This window comes from Drosophila kikkawai, unplaced genomic scaffold, assembly GCF_030179895.1.
Source record: "Drosophila kikkawai strain 14028-0561.14 unplaced genomic scaffold, DkikHiC1v2 scaffold_21, whole genome shotgun sequence".
Taxonomy (NCBI): Eukaryota; Metazoa; Arthropoda; class Insecta; order Diptera; family Drosophilidae; genus Drosophila; species Drosophila kikkawai.
This window is the reverse complement of record NW_027222547.1, coordinates 83,215-96,652: the sequence shown is the minus strand read 5'-3', so window position 1 is coordinate 96,652 and position 13,438 is coordinate 83,215.

Sequence of the window (13,438 nt, the reverse complement as noted above, 5' to 3'; positions counted from 1 at the left end):
GTTATAAAGAAACAGCAAGAATATCAATTTAGAGAAGAAATTAGGTGCCTGAAAACCAACAGAGAAATTAAGACAAATAGTAAAATATTGTCGCTAAATCCATTCCTGGACAAGCATGGCGTACTCAGGGTGGGAGGAAGATTACAAAACTCAAATGCAGAATTTGAAGTCAAACATCCAATAATCTTAGGAAAATGTTACCTAACCAACTTGGTAATCAAAAATGCTCATGCTGAAACATTGCATGGAGGGATAAACCTTATGCGCAACTACATCCAACGAAAGTATTGGATTTTCGGTTTAAAAAATTCGCTGAAACGGTATTTCAGAGAATGTGTAAAGTGTGCTAGGTACAGACAGAATACAGCCCAGCAAATTATGGGTAACTTGCCAGAATATAGAGTAACAATGTCTTTTCCCTTCTTAAATACTGGAATAGATTTCGCAGGTCCTTATTATGTTAAATGTTCAAAAAATCGTGGACAAAAAGCATTTAAAGGATACGTTGCCGTATTCGTTTGTATGGCCACCAAAGCCATACATTTAGAAATGGTAAGTGATCTAACTTCTGACACATTTTTAGCAGCGCTCAGAAGATTCATAGCTAGACGCGGAAAATGTGCGAATATCTATTCAGATAACGGAACTAACTTTGTAGGAGCTGCAAGAAAATTAGATCAAGACTTATTTAATGCAATACAGGAAAATATAGCGATTGCAGCGCAGCTAGAGAAGGATAGGATTGATTGGCATTTTATCCCCCCGGCAGGACCTCACTTCGGAGGTATTTGGGAAGCTGGGGTGAAATCAATGAAATACCATTTAAAGCGAATAATCGGAGACAGTAGTTTGACATACGAAGAAATGTCAACACTTCTGTGTCAAATAGAAGCATGTCTGAATTCAAGACCCTTATATACCATAGTTGACGAAATGGACCAACAAGAGGTTTTAACGCCAGGTCACTTTTTGATAGGAAGACCCCCCTTAGAAATAGTCGAAGCCATGGAAGATGAGAGGATTGGAAACCTGGATAGGTGGAAACTGATCCAAAAAATGAAAAAAGATTTCTGGGTGAAGTGGAAAAATGAATATTTGCATACACTTCAGCAAAGAAATAAATGGAAAATGGAATGCCCTAACATAAAAGAAGGGCAACTTATATTATTAAAGGATGAAAATTGTCATCCAGCGAAATGGCCTTTAGGAAAGGTAGAGAGAATCCATAAGGGGAATGATGATAAAGTCCGAGTGGTTGAGATAAAAACACAAGATGGATTTATCACAAGACCCATTACTAAAATTTGTCCCTTGGAAGGAATAAAGGCCGTTGATGATAAAGAGGTTGAACCCCAGCCAAAAAGGCGAACTAGAGCCGCGTCAGGAATGTCCAAGCTAGGGTTTATAATGGCAATGCTTATATTTATATTGAGTTGTCAATTGTCTAACGCATTGCCAAATAAAGAAAAACCAAAATACTCAATAGAGAGTATAAATAAAACCTCGGCAATATACTTAGATCCAATGGGCGACGTTGAAATCGTGGCCTCGTCTTGGAACTTGGTAATCTACTATAATATGGACGTTTATTTCGAAATGTTGAGAAAGGGTAAACAGTTAATACCAAAAATGAGAGTTGTTTGCGAAAAGCTTTATGGGTTTGAAGATCAGTGTCTCTTAGTTCTAGATAACACAGAAAGACAGATCTCAGACTTAGAAGAGAATAACAAACTCTTTATGTCCCAAAGTAAACCTAGGAATAGGAGAGCTCCTTTTGGCTTTATGGGATCTCTTTATCACATATTATTTGGAATAATGGATGAGGATGACAGAGAAGCAATGGAGAACAATATGAGAAATTTAATAAGCAATCAGCAGGGTCTTAACGAATTAGGCAAGAAGCAAACGTCAATTGTCGATTCTACAGTTAATATATTAAAAAGTACGACAGATGAAGTTAATGCAAACTTTAAGGGCATGAATAAGAGGATCGACAATATGACTGCTGTGCTAAAGGAATCGTATTATGTGTACAAGGAATCGATTAATTTCTTCATGATCTCCAAACAATTAACCAATATAATAGATGATTGCGAGAAAATACAATCCGGAATCATAGGCCTATTAATTGACATCAATCATGGTAGACTTAATACTAACATGCTAAAACCCAGTCAGTTAAAACTAGAAATTTCCAGAATAAAAGACTTACTGTCAGAAAATTTAGTTTTGCCAGGAAAAAGAACAGGTACTGAGTTAAAGGAAATTTATACGTTGCTAACAGCTAGAGGACTTTTCGTTGATAGGAAGTTGATTATTAATGCAAAAATACCTTTGTTTGGTAGGCATGCTTCCGTGCTTTATAGAATCGTTCCTGTGCCTCTTAAAATTGACGAACGCATGATAATAGTACATCTCGAGTCTCAATATTTAGTCTACAATTTTGAACTAGATGCTTATCATCTAATGGCGGAATCCACACTTAATAAGTGCCAAAGATGGCAATCAAATAAAAGGGTTTGTGATGGAAGTTGGCCTTGGAGAAGTGCCAACGATAATAGTTGTGAGATTACTCCTCTTAAACCAAACAGGGCTTCAAATTGTAGGTATAAATCAATTATTGAGAATAAGTCATACTGGTTTGAGTTAGATAGACGAAGTAGTTGGCTCTTTAAGGTACAGACCAACACCAAAGCTAGAGTGCAATGCGGAAGTTCCAAATTAGAGGTAGTAGATTTGCCTGAACAGGGAATTTTCACTATAAGATCAGATTGCACTGCCCGAACAGATAATGATATCCTAGTAGCTCACCACACGATTCAGTCAGAAGATCAAGGGACAATATCCTTGGCATATATAGGTGAAGTTAATGAAATACCTAATGTAATATTTGACCAGTCAGGTACGACTATGATAAATCATACAGTAGAAATTAAGAATCTGTTAAATGAAATAAATGATTTAAAAACGCATAAGTTAAAATTACATGAGTTAGATTTTCATCACATTACTGGCCATACATCTTTAATATTGGCTATTATTATTATAATAATATTGATTGTATATTTTGCGAGGAAAATAAAAATACGAAGGCAATTGCAAGCCATAGCTATCCCCAGTAATATACTAAATGTTTAAGATAAAGAAAAATTGTTAAGTCTAAGCAAAATTAAGAAAAAATAATTCAAAATAAAAATGGAAATAAATAAAATTGTACATGTATTAAGCCATGATACGGAGGCCTTTGCAAAATGTTAGTTGCAAAATTAATTATATCGAATGAAACAAATAAAATACAGTCCACTTATCTTTTTATTGCAACTAATTTAAATGTACCCCGAATCTTGCTGGCCCTTGGCAGAATGTTCACACATGAACATGTAAATAGATAAGATGCATCTGTTAAGCATTAAATAAATCCCTGCCACAGCGCACTGTACTTGTCTATCTGTAAGTAAACCCGCCACTTGAGATTATGTAACAAGTAACCCGAAATATGACCTCCTGTGAGCGGTCTGAGTTTGTTCAAGATATGCGCTATCGGGTTGCCTGTGTGCACCCTTATCTCACTTAAAATATTTCTCACGATCGGGAACTGTCCGATGCGTGGGTCTAGAACTAAGATCTACAATGTACATTCTCATGTTAGCTATATAAGCTAGGGTTTGAATGGAATAAAATCAGTTTCTTACAAAAACTCAGCATATGAAGACTTCTAATTTATTTGGGGTTTTCAATATAATTGAATTTGATGATGGTCAAAACTGGCGACTCACAAGCGGATTATATTCTCTAATATGTCACCACCTCCCAAATAATTATAGTGCAGATGACCTGGAAATATATCGAGAAATATTAATAAAAACAAATGTGTATCGAAGAAATTTTCAACCAAATGGACAAGTGAAAGGAACGAGAGCATTGAAATATTCGAAAATTATTAAACCACTTTTAGCTAAGGTACCCGTCGCCGAATCTACACCCAAAGGGAAAAAAGAAATAATAAGTGGGTCTGGTTTCATGACACTTGAGATGAATAAGCCTAAGTTCATATACTGGGACGACCCAAACGAATTAGTGGAACGACTTCAGCTCTTAATAGCATCGGAATCAGCAGGCAATCAAAACCACAATAATGAGATTACATCGATAATTGAGGAACTAAGAGAGGCTAAAATTATATTCTAATTAAGTATATAATTATGAAACATTATCAAATAAGATTATAATCATAATGTCCGTTGACAAGTTTGGACGTTTTTTACATGACAAGCAGAACACTAATTTAAAACGATATGAAAAATCTGGGACAGGACTCTTCATAGATACGGATGGAAACTTTAATATTCAGCGAAGGCGCTTAAAAAATGGAGACTTTCCAAAAGAGAATTCGGACTTAGTCATTAAAGAATATGTTGACAAGGCTATACTCGATATAAGAGCATCGCTAATGTCACATCAAGAGGAGTTAATTATTAGTATTCCTGATGTGAGGGCCACCGATATTGAGGATCGTTTAGACAGACTTGAGGTTATTATTTCAAGTATTATTGAAAAAAAAGGATATTCTAAGTAACTTGTGTGAAAATGAGTAGACGGGGTATTATTAATGAATTACATGCTCCTGCACGAAAACATTTTCTACGTCGGAGAGTTATTACAAAGGGAATAAATTGGTTATGGCAGGCTGACTTGGTGGATATGCAAAAGTACTCTCCCACGAATAAGGGATATCGCTACCTTCTTACAGTTATTGACACCTTCTCAAAGTTCGCCTTTGGCGAAGCACTTAAGTCTAAGACTGCTTCACATGTTTCTGAAGCAATGGAAAAAATTTTCAACTCTGGGTATGGAGTACCTAAGCATCTACAAACAGATGACGGGAAAGAGTTTTTTAACATACAATTTAAGTCGTTGATGAATCGTTATGAAATAAATCATTATTCGACATTTAGTACTCTAAAGGCTTCCATTGTGGAACGATTCAACAGGACATTAAAAGAACTAATGTGGAAGGAGTTTTCTTACAATGGGACCTATAAATGGATCGATATGTATCAAGCCTTAATTAACTTTTACAACAATAAAGTACACAGGACTATAAAAATGGCTCCCGTAGAAGTAAACGCCGAGAATGAGAGGCATATCTTGCAAACGGTGTACAATAATATCAAAATGTTTGCAGGTAGCAAACTGAAAATTGGTGACAATGTTCGAATTTCAAAATATAAGGGAGTTTTTGAAAAAGGATTTACTCCGAATTGGAATGTTGAAATTTTTACAATATACAAAATTCAAAACACTTATCCGGTAACATACCTATTAAAGGACTTGAATGGAAATCCCGTAAAAGGCGGATTCTATAAGGAAGAGCTGAAAAAAACCCGATTTCCCAACACATATCTAGTTGAAAAGGTACTTAAAAGACAAGGCAAAAGAGCACTCGTACGTTGGTTGGGCTTCCCGAAAAGTGACGACAGCTGGATAAATACATCTGAAATTTTGTAATGAAATAAACATACACATACAACACATTTTATTTTTATTTTTTTATTTTTTTTAATTTTTATTTATTTTTAATTTTAACTTTACATTATACATTATATTTTAATCTTAGATCTAAACATTTTGAATAAATTATTTTAGTTTAAAACTTAAATATAATGTTTTATTTACAAATTTGAATTTATATTTTATATCACAAATTCTGGATTTTCTAGTTTAGCTATTTTAATATAATGCCAAATTAAATCTCGTTCATATTCGTCGAGCGCACTGTTTGTTTCCTCCAACTTTCTTTTTAAGTCTTCTCTCTTTCTTTCACTCATTATCGCAAGAGTTTCATTATTTAACCCCCGTGCTCTGTCTGCTAGAGTTGAGATACACCCCATAAGTTCCCCTTCTCTTGTCGAATAGTGTCCTATCGCTTTTGTGGCAATTCCGTCTTCACATATTAGCCTCTTGTCATCCTTATTATCTAATGTAATTTTTGTAATTTTGTATGTATTAATTTCATGCCCCCTAGACCGAAACAAATACATGCTATCACTTTCTTGTTGTCCTGTGAACAAACAATTTTTATATTTCTCGAATGTAATTTTCTCCAAGGCACTTCGCTTCACCCCCTTATTTTTTTTGACACATTTTTCGGGCTCGCTACCTGCACTTGACGCTGTATAGGCGTACATCTTAGACCTTAGACCCACAAACTCTGTCATTGGCCTGCCATGCAGCTCATCCTTAAAGTACCCTAAGCGCTTCTTGTTACACTGCGGAAAACCATATTGCCTAGCCAATTCATCAGGGTATTCAGATGTATCAAATTTTAATTGAATATCATCTCGAATGTCCTTATATAAATCCTCTGTCTTTATGGAATAGATAAATGAATCTGTATCCATATAGTTTAATTTCAGTGCATCTTGAAATTTTGGTTTCATATAAGAGTAGTGAAAATCGTACATTTTCCATTTGGATAACTCCAACACTACAAAACCTAGATATGTTGGCTTATCACAAACGTTACGCAACCTATTCATTTGAATTGCGTACATGTTTTCACTAAACTTAGTTGCACTGTGAAAATTTGATTTAGCTATTAGGTCCCTAGCACATAATCTCGGACGCCCACCTTTTGGACCCACAGGTGGAGCTTCCCATTCTGTCACTATCCGAATATCTTTGCGCTTTAAGCTGTTTTCCATCGTTTTACCATAGACGCTGTTGTTTAAAAGCTTATACAAGTCTTTTTCGAAGTTACTTTTAGCCCTAGTCCTGTGTGCAGTGTTAATGTCAATATATTCTTTAAGCCAGGGTTTTTGCTTGAATCGAAGGATATTGTGAATCTTTTCAAGTTTCAATCCATTAAGTAAGCATTGCTGCAAAGTTCTGTAGTGCATAATGTATTTATTTTTATCGCAAAGATCCGCTATTAACTTTGCAGTCTTGGATTTTTTTTGAAGGACGTCTATTTGCGGGACAGAAAGGCAGGTCATTGTGTTGGTCGTGAAGTGCATATGGGTACTTCAAGTCGACCTCTAGAATGTATCCATACTCACTACTTTCAGAAATAGAATTAATATTAAATGATTCTATTTCTGAAGGTTCCATCCATTTAAAATCGCCATAGGGGAGTGGTTCAGACATTGCCCATCCATATAAATTGTTCGCGTCCACATACATCAAATATTCCGATTCCTTAGTTGGATCGAAATCTTTGAGGTATTTGTGGTTCGCTTTTGTATATCGATGACTACTTTGAACTAAACCCCCCCGAATTCCACTTTGAATAAATGAAATCATGTCTATATCCGATATTAACTCGAGGGATATTTTGGTAGTCTTCAACATCGCATCCCATGAGAAGCCCGGAGTTGTATAATAACACAGGTACACAGCCAAAAATTTCCACGAACCATTTCAAGTTTTCCATGATATTTGGGTGCTCCTGAGTAAAAGTCCCATACAAAATTATTTTCCATCACCTACAGGTTCCGCGGTATACCTAAAAATACAAAAAACCGATGTTTGCCGACATTTTGAATTATGTGGCCTATATAATTGGACTTACCTTTATTATTTTCGGTAGGACCTACTCTCAATACATCACGGCACTACTAAAACATAGTCCCAATCGTGAACCATTGCCCATGTCTTTGGAACTCGACGCCAAAGTTGAAACTCCCAAAATTTTCAACATTTTTGTGATGTAAAAACAATTCTGAGAATTAAATCTTATATGGAACTAATTTTAAATATTAATTGAATCTATTGTTCATTGTATTCTTTAATTTCGGTTTAAAGCGTTTTCATGAGGACATTTTATTGGATTTATTAAACGAATAAAACAGCTTTTTTGGTTTTATTATCTACTCCTATTTGCTGTCAAATTTCAAATAAGTCAAGGCAACCTATAAAATAGTAGTAGATATGTATCTTTTTATATATAATATACATTTAGTTTTATATTAAATAAAAAGGTCTTCCGAACATAACATTTTTAAGACAGCTTAGTAGCCAGCGATAATCCTTACATATTTAAGTTTAGTCAAAAAGAAAAAATGTATATTATATATAAAAAGATACATATCTACTACTATTTTATAGGTTGCCTTGACTTATTTGAAATTTGACAGCAAATAGGAGTAGATAATAAAACCAAAAAAGCTGTTTTATTCGTTTAATAAATCCAATAAAATGTCCTCATGAAAACGCTTTAAACCGAAATTAAAGAATACAATGAACAATAGATTCAATTAATATTTAAAATTAGTTCCATATAAGATTTAATTCTCAGAATTGTTTTTTCATCACAGAAATGTTGAAAATTTTGGGAGTTTCAACTTTGGCGTCGAATTCCAAAGACATGGGCAATGGTTCACGATTGGGACTATTTTTTAGTAGTGCCGTGATGTATTGAGAGTAGGTCCTACCAAAAATAATAAAGGTAAGTCCAATTATATAGGCCACGTAATTCAAAATGTCGGCAAACATAGGTTTTTTGTATTCTTAGGTATACCGCGGAACCTGTAGGTGATGGAAAACAATTTTGTATGGGACTTTTACTCAGGAGCACCCAAATATCATGGAAAACTTGAAATGGTTCGTGGAAATTTCACAAAGTTTAATTTTGTGTTCCTGTGTAATGGGCAGGATCGAGATCGTAGATACCTTTACAGATAGCCCTAAAATTCTGAAAGACATCTGTCAGCAACAAAACGTCTGTCTTCAAATATAGCTCTAAATAATCTCTAAGTGTTTTACACTTGAAGTGGGACCAAACCTGAACTGCATGGAGATAATCAGCTTCAGAACATTCTGAGTCTGTTAATTTGCTGAAAAATGCACTCCTTGGTGGGAGACAAGTTTCCATCAGCTTGCGCTCAGAATCTAAATATTCATAGGGAAATACACCTTTCCTACGAAGCAAACTAAAATCAGTACTATTTGGAAATTGATTTCGAAGAACTTTGAAATCCCCTTCATTTAAAGTTCCTGCAAGGTTGTCTAGGCTAGAGGGCATGAAACGAATAGTATCTAAAAATCTAATTTCTAATTTATTTTTTCCTATAGGAATATATTTTGAAATTGAAATATATACCTCCTTATTCAAGGGAATTATTTTAATTTCACCCTCAATCTCCCCGAGTTCTTTCACAAATAAATGAGCATCGTATTTAGACATATTGTGAAAGAAAACAGGTATGAAATCTCCTGTCTTATACTTTAGGTTACACTCGCTATGTGCAGCCCCTCGAAATTGACCTGTAAAATGACAGTGATCTCTCACTCTATCATTTCCTAAAACTCCCTTACATATGTGGCAGTTAAGGGCCTCATCGAAATCATAAGCATCCTGTGCACTCATTTGAAGGGGGACTATATAATTCATGTACTTCTCGTAAATAGCAGACAAATCAGACGTTAAACTATCTACAAAAGTGCGCCCGACATTTGATCCTGTCTTTGAAACATATTTGTCTAAGGCAGGGTCAAATGAACACTTAATATAATACCCGAAGGCAATCGGAATATGCTTATTTACTATTTGCGTCTTCTCACTTACATCTATCGTTGTGGGCTCGAGTATACACTCGAAGTCGGCATACACAGCAAAGGGTACCTCCAGCTGGCGGTTAATATGGTCGAATTTGATGACATCTCCTTCCTTGGGTGCTTCGCTCACAATGTTGGTGCATCTTTCTGCATGGCGTTGAGCTCTGGCCTCATTTGTTGAGTATGAGAGGCACTTGTTGCAGAACCAACGCTTATCACCGTTTTTTCCCAATTGTGATGATAGAAGTCTGTAAAACAAAAATGTATTTATATGTATAAGTGGATTGACATAAAAATATAATTATTTCATATATTTTTTTTTTTGATATATTTATGTTTTTTCTTACCCGGACATATTTTTAATCCACATGTAATGGCCATAATTATCGGGGGTTGGTCCATCGAGGAAAAGCATATTTACGTGGTTCTCCTTCTCCTTTCCATTCGAATATAGTGGGCCGTATACGGTGTCCTTCTCCTCATCATACCCAAACACATTTACACTTATGTGAGGGTTTTGAAGCACGAAATTGTCAATGCTCTTTATTTTCATCGGGAACGTCAACCGAGTAAAATCGATTTTTATATTATTGGTGTGAATAATTGGTGATTTAATATCCACACCATAGGCATTGCACCTTTCTCCTTTCTCTTTTAAGGGGTTAAGTGCTGAGACTATTGCCCACTTGAAGCAGAAAACATCCCTATTCTGCACATTGATGCATGCTCTGCGTTTTTTAAGAGAGGGAGGGAGATCGAAATACTCAGATCCCTTGAGAGGAACACATTGCATCATGTTCAACTCGACCCTAACTATGCGTGTTAGGGTCCATCCACTGTCCTTCTCTTGGAACTCACCCATTTTCGTAATAATGGCTTCAGTGTGGGAATTATATAAATCGGATAAATTTGAGCCAATCGTAAGCAGAGTCATCTTACTCTGAAACGATTTCATTTCCACTTGTGTTTCATGTTCTTTAATTAACATGTATTCTGCAAACAGTTCAAAATTTATTTTTGAAGCTGTGTGGAACGCTAGCACTCTTTCGATATGAGGGAGTAGCGCTTGGCCCGCTTCATTTAGGAATTCAACAGGAATCCTAAGAGCTGCTCCCTCATTTATGAACATATACTGAAGGATGCGTCCCTTGTATCCATCGATGATTTGCTTTACACTCCCATCCAGGGGTCGGGTAGCAAAATATTTGTGCTGCTCCGTCCGCACATGGTTGTGCCATTGAGTTGATAGGGGTAGGTATCGCTGGCAGGAGTTGCAATAAATTGCATTCATGTTGTTGTTGATGATGTTGTTGTTGTTGGCGTACATTTTTGTATTTGTTTGTTTTTAAAAACTTTTGGTTTTTTGTTATTAATTTTTTTAAGATTTTTGGTTTTGTTCGTTTTTGATTGTTTTAAAAAACTTTTGGTTGTTGTTATTAATTTTTTTAAGGTTTTTGGTTTTGTTTGTTTTTGATTGTTTTTAAAAACTTTTGGTTTTTTGTTATTAATTTTTTTAAGGTTTTTTTCGATTTTGTGTATTTTGTAAATTATATTTTACAAACTTTTTTACACTTTGCACTTGTTTTTTATTTCACTTTGAAATTTTCGGTTGCGGTTGCGGCGGCGGTTGATGGTGACGGTTGAGACACAAACTAGGAGTGATTCTTAAGTCACAACTAGTCTTTTCGTAGACCCGCAAAACGATCAACAAACAAATACGAAAAATGTGGGACAAACACTTGATGTCCATTCCCAACCTTTCCATCCTTTTTTGAAGTGTGATCCAACTTCGATGAGTAACCGTTACAAGTGCATCCTTCACCATCCCTACTTTGGTGAGCTAATTGAGCAGGTTGTTGCACGCACTTGATCTAGTGTAGGTGGGATGAGGGTGGGAAAATTTGACTGCTCTGATCCTCTTTCCAGCGGCCCTTCAGTGGGAAAACAAGTGACCTTTTTCAAGTGAGGTATCTCACAGGGAAAATCACAGTCCTGAGTCGTGGGTGGGAACATGTTTCGACTCTGGCGCCCTTGTTCACTTACACCCCGTCCCTTTATCATGTGAGGATGTTGCCTGAACGTTCACGTCTGGCGCCCTTGTTCACTTACACCCCGTCCCTTTATCAAACGAGGATCGTGGGTGAACGTACACGGGATGCACCGCCGCCGTGCGCCCTTTTTCAATTCCCTTAAGTGGGTGAACGTACACGTGTGGGTCAGGATCACTCCTGTCGGTGCAGGATCTCCCCGGTGCGCCCTTTTTCAATTGCCTCACCCTCTAAGTGAGGGGTCGTCGGTGCACGTGCATCGATCCGGGGTCGCTACCGGGATCGCTCCGTTGCATTCGCACTCGTATCCATATCCCTGTGGGAATCCCTTGAACACTTGATCTCAAGTGTCCTTTTACATGCACTGACCCTAATTTATTCCATCTTTATTACCCCCTCTTATGACAGGTTCATATCTCCCCCTAACTAAGTGCATTTTTATTATCTAAACCACTCTAATTTTGACAGCTAATCCATTAATTGCATTTTTATTACCCTTTTTACCGACATCAAAGGTCCCGAAACCAGGCTTATTTAACTACTCTAATACATTTGCATACTCAATTGTAAATTTGTAAACAAAAAGTTCACAGCTCAGCTAATAATGCCTGTATCCACTTCAGAATTTGTATTTATATTAGTTTTTACACGGCTAATACATTTGCATGCTCAATTGTAAATTTGTAAACAAAAAGTTCACAACTCAGATAATAGTGCATATATCCACTTCAGAGTTTGTAATTTTATTAGTTTTTACATGGCTAATACATTTGCATACTCAATTGTAAAATTGTAAACAAAAAGTTCACAACTCAGCTAATAATTCATATATCCACTTCAGAATTTGTATTTATATTAGTTTTTACACGGCTAATACATTTGCATGCTCAATTGTAAATTTGTAAACAAAAAGTTCACAACTCAGATAATAGTGCATATATCCACTTCAGAGTTTGTAATTTTATTAGTTTTTACATGGCTAATACATTTGCATACTCAATTGTAAAATTGTAAACAAAAAGATCACAACTCAGCTAATAATTCATGTATCCACTTCACAATTTGTAATTATATTAGTTTTTACAAGGCTAATACATTTGCATCCTCAATTGTAAATTTGTAAACAAAAAGTTCACAGCTCAGCTAATAATGCCTGTATCCACTTCAAAATTTGTATTTACATTAGTTTTTACACGGCTAATACATTTGCATGCTTAATTGTAAAATTGTAAACAAAAAGTTCACAACTCAGATAATAGTGCATATATCCACTTCAGAATTTGTAATTATATTAGTTTTTACATGGCTAATACATTTGCATACTCAATTGTAAATTTGTAAACAAAAAGTTCACAACTCAGCTAATAATTCATGTATCCACTTCAGAATTTGTATTTATATTAGTTTTTACACGGCTAATACATTTGCATGCTCAATTGTAAATTTGTAAACAAAAAGTTCACAACTCAGATAATAGTGCATATATCCACTTCAGAGTTTGTAATTTTATTAGTTTTTACATGGCTAATACATTTGCATACTCAATTGTAAATTTGTAAACAAAAAGTTCACAACTCAGCTAGTAATGCATGTATCCACTTCAGAATTTGTAATTATATTAGTTTTTACATGGCTAATACATTTGCATACTCAATTGTAAATTTGTAAACAAAAAGTTCACAACTCAGCTAATAATGCCTGAATCCACTTCAGAATTTGTAATCATATTAGTTTTTACATGGCTAATTCATTTGCATACTCAATTGTAAATTTGTAAACAAAAAGTTCACAACTCAGCTAATAATTCATGTATCCACGGCAGAATTTGTACTTAT